Genomic DNA, 15,869 nt, shown 5'->3' on the forward strand with positions numbered 1-15,869 from the left:
TATCTCACTTACCACATTCTTCAAGTCATCTTCTTTCTCTTTGATCTTACTGATGAAGGTTTGAATATAATTAATGTGACAAATCACATTTCTCATTTAGTTCCTTGCCTTCCTGTACACATCTTCTCAATTCTTTAAAACACGTGTCCAAGTTTTTTAAGTCATCTTTTACATTCTTACATACCTTTCTAAAAATTTTTGCATCATGCTCATCTTGGGATTTGACTGTAGCAACTTATACTAAATACTTGAAATGATTAACAAATTCTTCTAATACTTTGGTTGCTTTCTTTTGTGGATTTCCCTCACTGATCTGAATGTTTATCAAAATTCCCATTTTTCCTATTGTTTTTCTCAGGAATCTATTGAGTGCTTTTGATTTCCTCTCTTTTCTCTATAATCCTATTGGTAGTCAATATTGATAATTGACTAAGCATCTCAATTTTAGGGTCTTTTTCTATTGTTAGTGGTGCATTGCTCATCATAGTATCTATGAAAAATTCTAATGGGGATTTTGATGAACTAAGTGCTTCTTTACTTGTATCCTTGGTTGGAGTAACCAACTATTCTTCAATTGTCTAATTCTCATTATTTGTTCGTTGCAAGGGTTGATCATTAGTAGTGTTCTTTTGTTGTTCTAACACATCTGCCTACTAACTGGCAATGATTTCCTTCTCTATTTCAATATGTCTTAGTCAAGGTGTAAAATGAGATGTTCTTGTACTATAATTCTCCAATCAATTTGTTTCTTTGGGTCTATATTCTTGAGAACTTCAACCAATGTGGCCAAATCTTACGTTTTCTCTTTGTCAACTTTCTTCTCCTCATTATTAGAACTTGAATTGTCAACCAAATTTGATGCGGCCAAATTGTCAACAAAATTACCTAGATCCTTAAATGGATCCTTTGTCTTATAAATTTTTCCTTTAATGTTTACTTTTGCCTCCTTTTTTTCTCTTGCTTCTTATATTACAAATTCTTCTTTTTCCTTATCTTTTTATCTTTATAAATAAGAGTTTCTCCCTCTATCACCATGTTTTCTTCCTCTTGACCAATCTCATGTGTATCTAACATTATTTTGTCTTCTGAAGTCTTCTCTATTATAGTTATAGGTATGTTCATCTTTGATGATCTTGGTGGTTCTACAGTAGATGGAGGTGTTAAAATTTATTTTCTAACCTCTTCTACATAGGCTCTACTTATTGGCTCACACAAAATTTGATCAATAAACATTTCAATGTCCTTAATCACTACTCCTTTTTGTCCTCCCATGATTCTTATCACTCTCATCTTATCTCACCCACGTGGATTGAGTAAATGCACTATTATTTATATTTATGCATCATTATTTACATTGTAATATTTTCTCACAACTTATTATCTCAAAGTCTCTTCTTCTTTCTTTATCCTCAACCTTTCCTCATTTAATTTGTTATATAATTCTTTGGGTAATTCACCATGGATTGTGAGAAGAGGTTTCTTAAATTTTATCATGTATTGAATTATTGTCAACATCCAAGTTTATTTTCTCATATAGAGGGTATTTTTCGTAAAATTTCTTGAGCTTCTTAATATTTCCTTCATTTAATATAGAATCATTTAAATTCTCAATTCTTGGTTTCCATGAAGCTTTGTTCTTATTGCTTCCTTCTTCTTGCTACTGGGGTTGAATTTTAGGAGTAGAGATTTGTCCTCTCATCCTTCTTCCTTCATATGTAGCTATAATCTTCTATCTCTTTCCAAATCTAGTAGCCATTTCTTTCATTCTTTTAGGCTTGGGGGATTCTACTAGTTCTTATTTCACTTCTACTAACCTCGTTGACCTTCTTGAGATGGTAGGTGTAGATGAATGAGTGTGTGTTATACCGACATCTTCCTCTTCCAAAGGTTGATCTCAAACAACTGTAGGTACTAAAACAAATTGAGGTGCAAGTGTAGGTGTAGAGCTAGGGCCTTTAATTGACAAAGGTAGAACAAATAGAATGTCTTTTTGGCCAATAAAGTTCATCAAGATACAATCTGCTTTACAAAAACAAACTCTTGTGGGGTTATTTTTGGCTCTTTCATGATTTTATTCATAGTACTGTATACCTTCTCTTTTTGGACTTCTCAAGCTTAACTTGATATGCCAACTGTAGGTTTTCCTTACAAGTTCAAAATCTTGCACTGTTAGGATATGATTTTGATTCAAGTATTGCTTGTACGCATTTTTTAATTTCTTCTTTAGTAACTTCATAACCAAGAGGGTCAACATATAATAATCTAGGTGTGTCTACCTCCATATATGTCAAATCCATATCTACCATAAAGCATATCTCATTCTTATACTTTGCAATCATGGAATTTGGAATTCTTGTTCTTTGCTTCATCTTTGACTGAAACATTGTCAAAATAAGTGTTCTGCTACTCTCAATCTTGTCAATAGGATGCCTCTTATACAAGCTTGTGATTTTATCCATTGTAAATTTGTAAATATTCTAATCAACTATGGGAATGAATGGAACTCTCTTCAAAAGATGGAAAAAGATGTATGTGATCAATGATAGAAATCTAAACTATCCATTCCTTGTTTTCCTTATCCTCTCCAAGTTTTCTATCAACTAAATTCTCATAATTTCACATAAATTAACTTGAGTTTTATTAATACACAACTTGTATACTACATGCACAAATCCCACTGCCAATTCATCATCTTTATAACTAGAACATAACTTTGTAGTGATAACCTTACTTTCAAACCTCACGTAATCTTGCTTTATCTTACTAATCACCATTCCTCTACCATTATAGGTTGATTTTGTGTTTTTAATTACAATCTTCTTAACATTCTTCTCATTAGTGGGATTGATCCTTTATTACACAATCTAGTTGCCTTATGAATTGAATTTGCTGTAATGTTAGCTACATTATCTCCTATCCAAAATTTCTCATCACCAATTCTACTTAAGCTAATCTTGGTCTAGTCTTCATTGTCAAATTCATGGTAAAAGATATACTTCACTATATCATCTTGACCTAGGTTTTCAAATCCATCCTTAAATGACATGTCTTTCTTGTATACCTTGTCAAATTCATTTGATATGTTGTTTTCTCCTAGTGCCTCAAACTTACAACATGTACAACTCCCAATATACTCCAAATAAAGTACTATGTTGGGAATTTGTGAAAATGTGGTTGTGGCATCATCCTTTGTTAGTAGAATAGGGTTCAATTTCAACTTATGTCTTAGGACTTCCTCAAAATTGTGTAACATATATTATTTCATTATTTAAAAACTTAACCTTAGTTCATTGCACAAGAGTTTAAATACCTTTAATTCACAATTTAGGGCTTTTGGCATAAATATAGTGAAATGCTTTGAAAAATTCTCCAAACTAGTAGTGATTCAGTTCTTTGTGCTCTTTAACTCTTTGCTTGATCAAATGGTACTCAATTAATTGATCTCAACCATTAAATCCAATTCAATTTAATTCTGCATTAAATGTGCAAGTATGCAGGACTCAAAAAGCTATTTTCTTTAACTAGAAAACTCTTTCTTTCTTGTGTACTCACATATGAACTTAGAATTACATGCACACTTAGCCATAGCTTCCTCACATCCATATACACATTTTCCTAACTTCAGAAGTCTTAACTCAACTTTGCAAGGGCTAAATGATTTTCTGATGTTATTTCCCTTAAGATTTTAAAGAATAAACTTCTTAGATTGATAAGGGTTTGTCAACAACTATTATTGACTTCAACTTTTTTTTAGGGGTGTCACCTATCTTCTTCTCTACCCAAATTTGTGTGCTAGTAGGTGTCTTGGATTTAACAAATGTCTCATTATTCTCTACACGCTCTTTCACATTCTCCTTTTGTCTATCATTACTATTCTTATTCCTTCTAAAGTTAGGTTTCCTCATGTTTCTTGGAATTCTCATGTTGTTCATCCTACATAATCTTGTTGTATGTCCCATGTTGTTACAAATCTAACATGCTATCACATTTTTTCCATATCCAGGTCCTGACCAACTGACATGTAATCTTCAATCTCTAGAAATATGTCCAAATTTTTTGCACATATAACACATCATTCCATTTCTTATGACATTATCTACCCCAATAGGCCTACTAGCTATATGTTAGTACCTTGATGCATATTATTATTAAATCTAGGTCTTCTAAATTCACTAGCTCTATGTCCATAAGCATAACAATTATAACAATAACCAAGAATAGGGTTAGTATACTTAACTATAAAGTCCTTCTTCATGTGACCAATTTCATTGCATCCAAAAACACTCTAGTAAATTGTCTTCTTACATTTTTAGGTAGTTCACATTATTTAGGTACTTCTTCTGATTTCTTAGGCCCTTCCTTGTTCATATCTCCTTGTAGATGTTTAGGTTGTTGGATCACAAGATTTGGTTCCCCAATACCTTCAGATCTCTTAGATGATTCTCCTTCATAGTAACCAATACCAATCTTATCATAACTAGGTCTTTGTGTCATGATCTACTCATCAAATTTCTCAGTACTGGAATACAACTTCTCAAGATGTTGCTTTGCTTGTGTTAGTTCTCCTTTCACAATAACATTATAGTTCTCAAGTTCTGTATATTCCAACTTTGAAATCTCAAGTTTAGATATCACCTTGGTAAGTTTGGATTTCAGATCTGAATTCTCAGATCTTAAATCTGATTGAATTTTCTTCTCTTCTTCCATCAAACTCATCTTAATATTGGTAATATAAATTTCATGCTTTAGGATCTCATTCTCCTTCTTAAGCTTATAAATTATATCACTATCCTTGATCTAATCATTAGACTCATTCTTCTTGGAATTAGTGAATTTTCAATCTGCTCTTTCAACTTTTGAATTGTAGCCAAGGTAAACTTTAAGAAACCATCCTCCAAAAAAAATATAAAATATTGGCGAATTTTTCATTATTTTGAAAATTTTTATTTATTTCTATTCATGAATCTTTCAATTTTTTTGTTTTAAATATTATTTATATTGGCGATTATTTTAGAATCATAATTTTTGTATAGAATATATTGGTGAATTTCAATAATAATAGAAATTTCATTAATCACCATGTAAAATATTACAAACAAAAACTAAATATTTTTTAACTCATGGAATACTATGAGGATCATTATATTATATTTTAAATCAATAGTGAAAACTAAATATTGGTGATATATCCTTCAAGTAATTAATAATTATGATAATTATTGGTGAATTAATTTTAATTTCTTTGATAATATATAATATTTAGGTGAATCAAAGCCAACCATATATCAAATATTATGGTGAATCTTTGAAAATAATTTTTTTTAACAAAATATATTATTAAGCAATTTTAAATATTTTAGAGCTAAAACTTATAAAAATATGGCAATTTAGGTTGCATTAAATCTTAAATTATTAGCCAAAGTACCAACCAAAAATTTATAAAATTAGCCAATTGACAAATATTAGCCACTAAAAAATACCTTGATTGTAGCTTTTACCTCTTTGTATTTCTTCTTCAGACTATCTCTTTCTTCAATGATCACATCAAGTTCCTCAAGGGGTTCTTCCAAATTCTTCTACAACTGATCTATATCCATAAAAATCTTAGTTAGGCCTCTTCTAAGTAATACCAATTATTAGAAATAGAAAATACTAGGGGGGAGGGGGGTGGGGTGAACAAGTATTCCACAAACTTTTGCCCAACTATATATATCTTTGACAACTTAAAACATGCATATGTGATTATATAGAAAAGTAAACATAGCAATAACACAATGCAACTCATAACATAATTACTTGTTAACTAGGGAAACTATGGCCAAGGGAAAACCCTGGTTGGGATGGTACCCACAAAATAATCCACTAATCAAAAGTATCTTGTGAAAGATATTGACCTTGTTAGGAGTCTATTACATCTGTATAGTATCTCAGTCCTTGTTAGATGAATAGGCCTTGTTAAAAGTATCAATCCTATTAGGAGTTGTTATTACACTTAAAAAATGAATGCAAGATGAGTCCACTACTCAAACATGCAATTACAATGATATATTTTGTAAACAAAAGGAATAAATACATAAACCTTCAGACAATGCTGATTTCTGCAATATTTGATTTGTCCTTTGTATCTCTTTGTACACAACTTCACATATATTGATCTTTCTTTTCTCTAACATCAAGTTCACATCACAAAGTAAGAACATATCAATATTACAACCATCATACGACTTTGCATCCAAAGCTTTGTCCTTTCGGCCTTCATATCTTCACATGTGTCCCAAAATGCAAAACTAACTCTTTCCCACTTAGGTTTAATATTTAGGATGTCATCCCTAATTAGTTAAGTGATTTTTTTGGTAAAAAAACAATTCCTTTACTTAAATTATCAATTTCCTTAACTCTATCTTGTTTTGCCTGTGCAAACCTGTGTCTTGTTTTGCTTGTGCAAACCTGTGACTTGGAGAAAGTATAGAGTGTCAGGACTCCATACCTATGTGACTGTATGGAATCCTGACACTCTATACTTTCTCCAAGTAATTTCATACATGTCAAAACTTCATCTTTGAAGTGTGCTAACTAAAAAGGTGTCTATGATGACATATAGACTCTGTGATACGTAGAAAAATTTCTAATTCTTCAAGCCAAAAATTTGTCTTCATAACATGTTGACTTAATATAGATGATAAGTTGCCATAAATGACAACCTTAACACATTTCCATACTTACCTCTTGGCTAAATTTCTAACACCTTTTACTCACAATCTTGTAAGGGAAGCCTTTGTGCTACCTAATTATCAACCAAAGATTAAAAATCCTTGAACTTAGAGAGAACTTATTATTTATTTCTCAAAACAAAATTTAAGTTAACCTTGAGTAATTATCCAAATATGTAGCATAAAAAATATATTTTTCGATAGAGTGAACTCCCAATAGACCAGAAATTTCCTAATGAATAGTTCTAAACATCTCTTAGTTCTAGTTCATCTTGAAGGAAACTAATTATATTCTATTTTCTAAGCACATAATTTTCATACACATTAAAACTAAAAGAATAATAAAAATAATAAACTATATTTATATTAAATATTTTTGAACACCCTTTGCACCAATATGGCCTAAATTTTGGTGCCACAATATAGATACATTATCAAAATAGATAACTTTACAATATTAATATTATAAAATGTTGATATTTTAAGCTTTAACAAAGTGCCACAATAAGATACCTTTTCTAAAATATAATTCCCTCCCAAAATTTTATAAAATTTCTCATAAAAAACACCCTAGAATCATTTATTTAATATAAAGACAATAAATATCTTAGATATTATGTGGAACATAAATGAGAGTATTCACTCTTATATAAATGTAGCCTTATCTACCCTTACCAATAATCTGATGTGAACTAATATTACCTAGGAACAACTCACCACCACTATAAGCTAAGTAAGATGAGAGACACTCAATGTGAGGATTCATGTGGTACAAAGTAGACAAATCAATAAGTCAAGACTCATGAATAGACATATTAGTGAAATAAATTATAGTGCCTCCCATGTTTGGATTTCATTCTTTGGTTAGTTTGATTCGAGATATACTCTAGTTATTATCACACATTTATCTGCATGATAAGAAGCATTGATGAAAAGACTTTATTTTGGATTAATAGAATAATAGTTGTTAGATGTTAGACTATGTTTATATTTAGTTTGACCATATCTACATGATGATGCCAGTGATGTGACATGTTGCTTTATGATGATATTACATTTACTTTGTATTTAGATTATTGATTAAAGATTATGGATATTGCATTAGGATGATGATTATTCTATTCTTGAATATTATGATTTCATGTTGTGAATATAAGTTATTTTCCTTCATTGATATATGCTCAGATTTATTATTTAAATACAATTTTCATGTAATATTATAATGTGTACCACCTCCCTGCACCACCTCTATTTATTTTCCTCTTGGTGTTGGTACAAAGAGAGGAGTCATAATCACTTTCTTGTGAGATCTACACAATGTCTCACTCTCCTTCACTATCATTATTCGAGGAATTTTCATTAATGTTATATGTGCATTGATTATTATATATTGTGAGAAATTGCACTTGACATTTTCTTGTTTCAATGAATAGGTACTAGATACATTCTACTGCATTTGCAAGATTTGAATTTGTTTGTATCCCCAATAGTGGCACAAGAAATGGTGACTTTGGCCTATGCATACTGAGCCACTATTATCCAATAATGCATAATGTATGAGATTATTATATCATTATCCCGCCAGTAAATGTTGGTAAATATAGACTTCATCATGATGTATTATGTGATTTTACCCATGAGTGTGTCTGTGCATTTAGAGCTCCACAAATGTCAAAAAAGGTTTTTAAATTCAAATTTTGACATTTAATGTTTTGGAGATTTTACTACTAGTTAATTTTTTGTAGTTGGCCTATAGATTCTTGGGATATATTCTTTTTAGTCAAGAAAAGGGAAAAATAGTCATTGAATTATTTTTAATGATCAATTTTATAAGTGTCTTTTGAAAAGTACTTATATTGTCAAAAATTGAGTTATATTCCCACTCCATTCTTTATGTTTGTGAATTTTTGGAATTTTCGCTCCAAAATCATTTTGGAGAAATTTTTTTATTTTTGTTGTTGTAGAAAATCTATTCATTAGATCTTTTGAGGATTGGATAATTGTATTCATTCTTTAGTTACTCAACTTTTCCAAAGTTTTCATCCAGTTGGGCATAGTTTCTACCTTATGCTTCACTTTTCAGTTTTTGGCTGTTACGCTTGAGGTAGGGATCTTGAGATATTCTTTTTTCTTTGTTATTTTAGTTGCAAATGATCACAATAGATTCATGGGTTGAGAGTGATCATTCTCCCATATTTTTATTGATTTCTTCCACCCAATTGGACTAGCATGAGCATTTCTTTCTTTGAGTTTTGAGTCTTTGGGGTTTTGACATTGTTATGCTACCAAATTTTGCATGTGCCCAAATTTTAGACTTTATTGGATTTTTGGGAGTTTCGGTATGAAATGTAAAAGAAAGACTTTTAATTTCATTAAATTTTAAGAAGTTTGATTTTTGGGCATTTTTGTGTTTGTATTGTTTTGTGTGCCACATAGATTTTGCTAGTTGCTTGTTCAAAAAATTATGTGTTGGAATGGATTGTCTTCCATGCCTACAATCATTCCATGATTTTTATTTTTAATTCCTAGATCCATGGACTCAATTCTTAATTTTGAGGTTACATCTTGACTACACAAAAGAAGTGTTTAAGACAACTTCATATGAAAATTGAGTGTTCTTTAACAATATCTTGCAAGAACCATTCTCTTGGTTTGAGGAAAATTGAGTCCCTTAGTATATTTTGGGGTTATGACTTTACTTTATGGTTTTTTTTCTTTCTTTTGCCTCATTATATAATGAGAAGTTTTAAATGCATGGGTAGAGTGTGGGGTGGATTCTCATGTGTAATCCAACCTAGAAGTCACTCAATCTAGTAAAATAGAGATTAAAATTTAATAAAATAATAATTTGAGTAACTAGCCATGCAAGGGTGTTGATTTAAGGTAATTAGTGTTTGGCCACTTGAGCATGTTGATCAAAGACATAGTATCTGGTCAGCTGCGAGTGTTGATTGAAGATACATTTTGAGCATGATCATTTGAAAATATTGATCAAAGACTCAATGCTACATGGGATATTATGAACCAAGTAATGAAACTTTACCAAAGTCCCTTCACAATAGCCTTTAGAGCCTTGAGTAGTGACCCAAAGACTTTATTTGTATATAGACTCAAGTTTTTGTATCACCCTTGTGTCTTGTATTCTATTTGGCATGAGTGCAATCTCTTTGATGTATAATTGGGTTACTATCTCCACAAACAAGGTGGAGTGGGCTTGTAGATACCATGAGGTAGGGAGGCATTACTAGCTATACCATAGAGTACAGGAACAGACTTCCTCTATCTATAGGACTTGGAGATTGAGAGCCCACTCTACTGTATTTTATTGATATTTTCTCTTTAATATTTACTTATTGTATTTAATTTGCCTAGTTTCTTATATTTTAATTTATATGAATTTGGACTTGATTAAGTGATTTTAGCCTCATTTTGGTTTATTTTAGTACTCCCTAATATATTGTAATCCTATATTTATGTTGGAGTCAATAATTCTACCTATTTGTTGAACTTCAAAATTTATTCATTGTATGTTTTGGAAATAATGGCTACCTGTCTTAGACTGTGCTTGATTCTTTTGGTTGGTGATGATTCTTTTGATGTCATAAGTTTTTTTTACGTCCATTTTTTCATAGATCTCAACATTTGATTTGTGACATAGTTTGAAAGGAGTCAATTGGATGTTAAAAGCAAATGTTATGGCCTCCAAAAAAGAGAGTCATTTTAGGGCAATCCCAAATTGTATCTTGTACATCCATGATAATATCTAGTATTAATAAGATTTTTTTGAGTGACATACCATATAGTATACCGTCCTAGATCTTTCTAGCATGTCCTATATTATTTTGAGTTCTTTAATTATATCATACACCATCCTAGCTCAAACCTAGTAAACTCATAGAGTTGTATAGGGTGATTCATATCTTGGATAGTTAGTACTTATGTACATCCTATGGAAAACATTATTACTATTCTAGATATAATATTCCTAGTAGAAGCCATTTTAATCAAGACATGTTAAATTGGTAATCACTAGTGAATTTTTCCATGTTATTTCTCATAGTCAACTTATTTCCTTGTATTACCACAAGGTTGTTCTGGTCCCCTTCGTGGAATTATGTAGTGCATATTTAACCTTTGTTTCTAAAGGTTACTTGGTTGGGGTTTACATCAAGTATTAAAGCCCATATTCATACATTGGGATCTATGTGTTATGCTACCATTGTATTTTGTAAGTGATGTGTGGTTGTTACACCATCTGATGGTTATATTTCCTTTCTTATGAAATTAGTATGGCTCTGTGTATTTGGATTCCTAAGATTTGGCCCATGTCTTGTTTTTCTCAGTAATATGCCTCCTATAAATGGTCATAAAATTCCCACCAAGATGACCACAAAGAGAAACACCATGAGAAGAAGCATCACAAGGAATAATATGTATAAGAAGAGAAGCATGGTGATCACCATGAGAACCATGGAGAGGGTCATGGTGCTAATGATGTGAACCCCTTACCGATTCAATTAATTTAGGAGCTTATAACTCGATTGGGGGCTTCAAAGGAGGGTTTTCACCACAAGGATTATCTTATATATGAGTCTAGAGAGTGCGAGGAGAGGAGAGATTATGAGTGTTCTCACACTCTACCTATTTATAGAAAGGAACATAGATGAGACATGGTAGTTGTGGATGTGCATTCCATTTGTGCATGATTTGGGAGAGATCTTATGAGGTTTAAGCCACCTCTCTTTGATGGAAGAGGGAGCAACATTAAGGCTAATCCATAGTTATTGGATCTTAAGCATTGCTTTTCTCTACATCCATATGAAAACAACCTTAGAGAACATTTTTTTGTCATACATATGAGATATTTTGGTTCTATTTAGTGGTATATTGAGAAGAAAAATCTCAAGTTGAGCATGCCAACTATCACTTAAGATATATTTGAGGTGCAATTCAGTGAGTGATTGCTTTCTAAATAGTACAAAGAGGCATGTGTTGATGAGTTCTGCTCCAAAAGAGTTCTATGATGATACGTTTTTAGTACAAAATATTGTTTGGGGCCTTAATGGTCCTATCAATCGGGATGTACATATGAACAATACTAGAATAATAATAGATCATTTTGAGAAGGGAAGAGTTATTGAGGGAAATATTTCTAGGGGCTATAGTGGCAAGAAGGTGCATAGGGTATATAGGTATAGGGCACAAGTCCCTCTAGGGGATCTTCAACACCTCCAAGTGCAGGTCACCAACAAAATCCTAGGCAAGATTATCCATAGGGTCAATAGATTAGTCATGGTTCAGGTACCCCAATACTGAGGGGTCATGATTGGCACCACAATAAATGAGCTTAATCTAGTTTTTTGGCTTAGAGTGTGTAGTCAAGTGCCAATAAACAAAGTTTCTAGTAGTTCAGTTTCCCTTTAAAGGATGTGGTTATTGTCTTAGAGCATGTTTCTCTTACGATTAACCAAGGAATAGGGCAATAATGTGTCCTTAAAGGTCATTTATAGGGCCAAGTAAGAGGGAAGCTATTTTTGAGCCTATAATTAGGGATGTAGCCAGATCCCATAGAGTTTTGAAAATAATTAATAATCGCTAGGATGAGCACCAAGCTACTATGGTAGAGACTACATGTGTAATGCATGGAATTTCAACCCTTGTGCTATTTAATTCTGGTGCTTTTGATTCTTTCATTTCCTCCTTTCTTTCTCAATGATTTGGATTAGTGACAACATGATAGGTTGATAGTTAAAAATTTGAGTTAGCCATAGGTTACAAATTAGTTGCTGACTCCCTTATTCATGGTTGTGTGTTGGATTTGAGAACCTTCACCACCATAATAGATCTTCATGTCCTACCCTTGGGTTCTTATTGTGTACACCAATATGTTAGCAAGAAACACTAATCTATTTAGAAACAAAAGCATTAACTAACAAAACTAGTATAAACTTTAAGATAGACAAAGTGAGGTCCTCAAATGAGAATATGAGCCATGGATGGGCTCTCTCAATAAGGATGATCACTTGATTTGGATATATGTCTATTATGTGGATGTGGGATGCATGCTCAAGCTTCAAAATGCTTCAATGGAGATGGATTTGGGATTTTTGGTGTGGATATGTGAAAATGGTATGAACTTGGCTTCTCAAGCTAACATGGTAACTTTAGCTTAAGGATTGTGATTAAAATGGCTCGGGAGGGGATCCAATTTATAGGCCAAGGGCTTGAGGGATGGAGGGTTAAGATGCAAGGAGAGATGAAAGCTTAGGGAGGGCTAGGATGCACTCAAAGGGGAGCACATGGATTGTGCTTGTTTAGCACTAATCAGGGAGTGACACATGTCACAGGGTCATTGGGTGGAGGAAAGGACAAGGATGAGTCAACAAAGGAGGCTCAAGGCCTTAAATGGCCCTCATAATGGCTTGTAAGAGCTTTTAAGGGCATGCAAGAGCATTGAAGGCTTTGTGGTTGGGATAAAGTTTTATGGTTGGGATATTTTGAAGGAGGAGACTTTGGTTTGGCTTAGGAAAGTCTTAAGCTCACTTAGGGAATGTGACAAGGTTAGGGGGGGGATTAGGCCTTGGTTAGGATTAGATTAAGGATGTTAGAGATGTGCAAGTGGATGGCATTCATGAGGGTGGGTGAGTTAGTGGCTAAGCTAGGTTAGTATGGGTGGATGGGGTGGATTAGGCTAAATGGAGGATTTGGGATAGGCTTTAGGGGTTATTAATTTTGAGGGATAGATTTATTAAATGGTTTTATTTAATAAATGGGGATTTGGAATTAGATAGGAGAATAGGATTTAATTGATAAATGATGGGTTATTTGATTTATCAATTAGGACTATAGATGATTAATTAAATTAATTAGCTAGGGGATGGCAAAGGATTAATTAAATAGAAATTTAATTAATGATGCCTTTAGAGATAGCTAAATAGGATTACCAAAGATATGTAATCAAATTTAGGTGTTTACAATTTGCCCCTCTTTGACATAGTGTTGAGAAAACACTATTTCAAAGAAGTTTGAATGGAGACGACACGAGGAATATGTTTTAGCAACAAGGTTGCCCCAGTCTCGGATAAGAAGAGGAGAGACTAGAAGTAGAGATGCCCCCTCAAGAAGGCAGTGGAGAGAGAAGAAGAGGATCGATGGCTTCTTGAAAAGCAAAAGAACTCAAGATGAGTAGAGACATAGATTGGTAAAGAGAAGGGGCTGAATTAGCTCAAATCCTCACTATGGGAGAATGATAAAGGGAGGGCAGATTCACAAAAGGAAGCAAGCTTAAGACATTCTAGGATTGGGGGGAGGATGAAGGAGTGGAGCACTATAAAAGGAAACCAAGAGGAGGGGATGGATGATGGGAAGATAAAGCTGATGCAACAGGATATCAAGGATGGGAGAGATGGATGGGTGTCAGAGATACCTAGGATGAGGATTGTGGATCTCGAAAGATGAGGCTTGGTGGATTGATTTGATGGGTGGATCCCTAAGACTAAGATCGTGGATTCCTAAAGCTAAGAGTGATGATTGATGCTGAGAGATAACTGATGCACAAGTGGGGGTGGGAGGGACAGATGCTGGATATGGATGGGGGATAATGGAGATGAAGGGAATTCATTGAAGCATTTTGAGCGGGGGGATACTTCAAAGAGAAGTACCACCATGTAGTTGAGCACTAGATTTGCTATAGGACTGTTGGTTAATTGCCAAGGTTACCAAGAACATCAAGGCTGTGTCACCAACTGTCCAGAGGACTGACAAACTGACTCAAAAAAAACACGCAAGGATTGCCCCAGCATCGCACATGAATTCCAGAGGAAGCAACATGGAACCGATATTGGGTAACCTACAAGCAGAAAATAAAAACAAACAAAAGACCTGATCAAGACCTTGCACTCGAATTGCCCCATTCGTAGCACACCATGATATAAAAGATCGTGGTGACCGTGAGGAGGGAACAAACCAAATCACTTGGAAGAGATACGTTAAGAATCAAACTTGAAATCCCGAAAAGAAAAGAAATCGAAAGAAAATGTAAATCCATAAAAAAGTTAACCTTTTGCCAAAGAGATCAGTAGGACTGGATACTAACGGACCAAGATCAAATGAGAGGAAGGATGCATCCTGTAAGGATCTATTGGTAATATCAAGGACTAGGGTGAGCTTAGGCAAGCAGAACTCTTTTAGGACAACATTTTGATGACAAGGGATCTCGTACAAGGATTCTCTAAAGCACCTAACCAAGAGAACTGCAAGTTGTGATCAAGCATGAACTGACACGAAGAGATGAGAGATATATAATGGAACCAAGATAAGGGATAATGCACATGGAATATACAACTGATGGATCCAAAGATGTACAAGGGATTACCAGACAAAAGCTTAGCATGATAGGATAGTGGCAGTAAAGATAAAGATGAAAGGTTTGGGATGAGAAGATAGTGGATGAAAAGCTTGAGATGGGGAGATAGAGGAAAAGAATGGGATAAGGAGATAGAGGGGATGAAAAGCTCAAAAGGAGAAGATGGTTTGTGAAAAGCTTAAGATAGTGGGAGTAAGAAGCTCAGGATGAGGAGATATCGGATGAAAAGCTTAGGATGAGAGGATAGCGAATGGAAGCTCAGGATGAGGGATAGCTAAGGGCTAAATACCAATGACAAGGGATGTACTAGGTGATGGAAAGATGGAGGTAATTATAGAAGATGCAAGGATAGATGAAAAAGGGAACAATGGATAGAGGGATTTGGGGAGAGGAATGCAAAAAGATAAGGATTGATGGAAAGATGGACACGAAATGGTCTCCAAGGAATAGAGTGCCCCCAGTTATAATATGCTATTCAAGAGGATTCTTTATGAGGGATGCGATAGGATTGAATATTGGTCAACAAGAGGATGAGGGAGATAGGATGGAAGCTAGGATGTGAAAAGTTAATGAGGTAGAGGATAAGGAGGATGGGTGGATGAGGCCAATGGAGGGATTGGATGGATGAAAGAATGGGTAGATAAAGGATAGGTGGATACAAACTTTGATGGAAAATGGATGTCAAAAGGATGACCAAAAGCATGTATCAGGTGGTGGACTTTATTTCTATCAAGATCCAAAGGAGGATGGTGAGTGAAATGGATAGGATGTGGTTGGTATGGTGGGATGAGATG

Source organism: Cupressus sempervirens, chromosome 5, assembly GCF_028749045.1.
Source record: "Cupressus sempervirens isolate cs-2001-9-10 chromosome 5, ASM2874904v1, whole genome shotgun sequence".
In the NCBI taxonomy this organism is placed as follows: domain Eukaryota; kingdom Viridiplantae; phylum Streptophyta; class Pinopsida; order Cupressales; family Cupressaceae; genus Cupressus; species Cupressus sempervirens.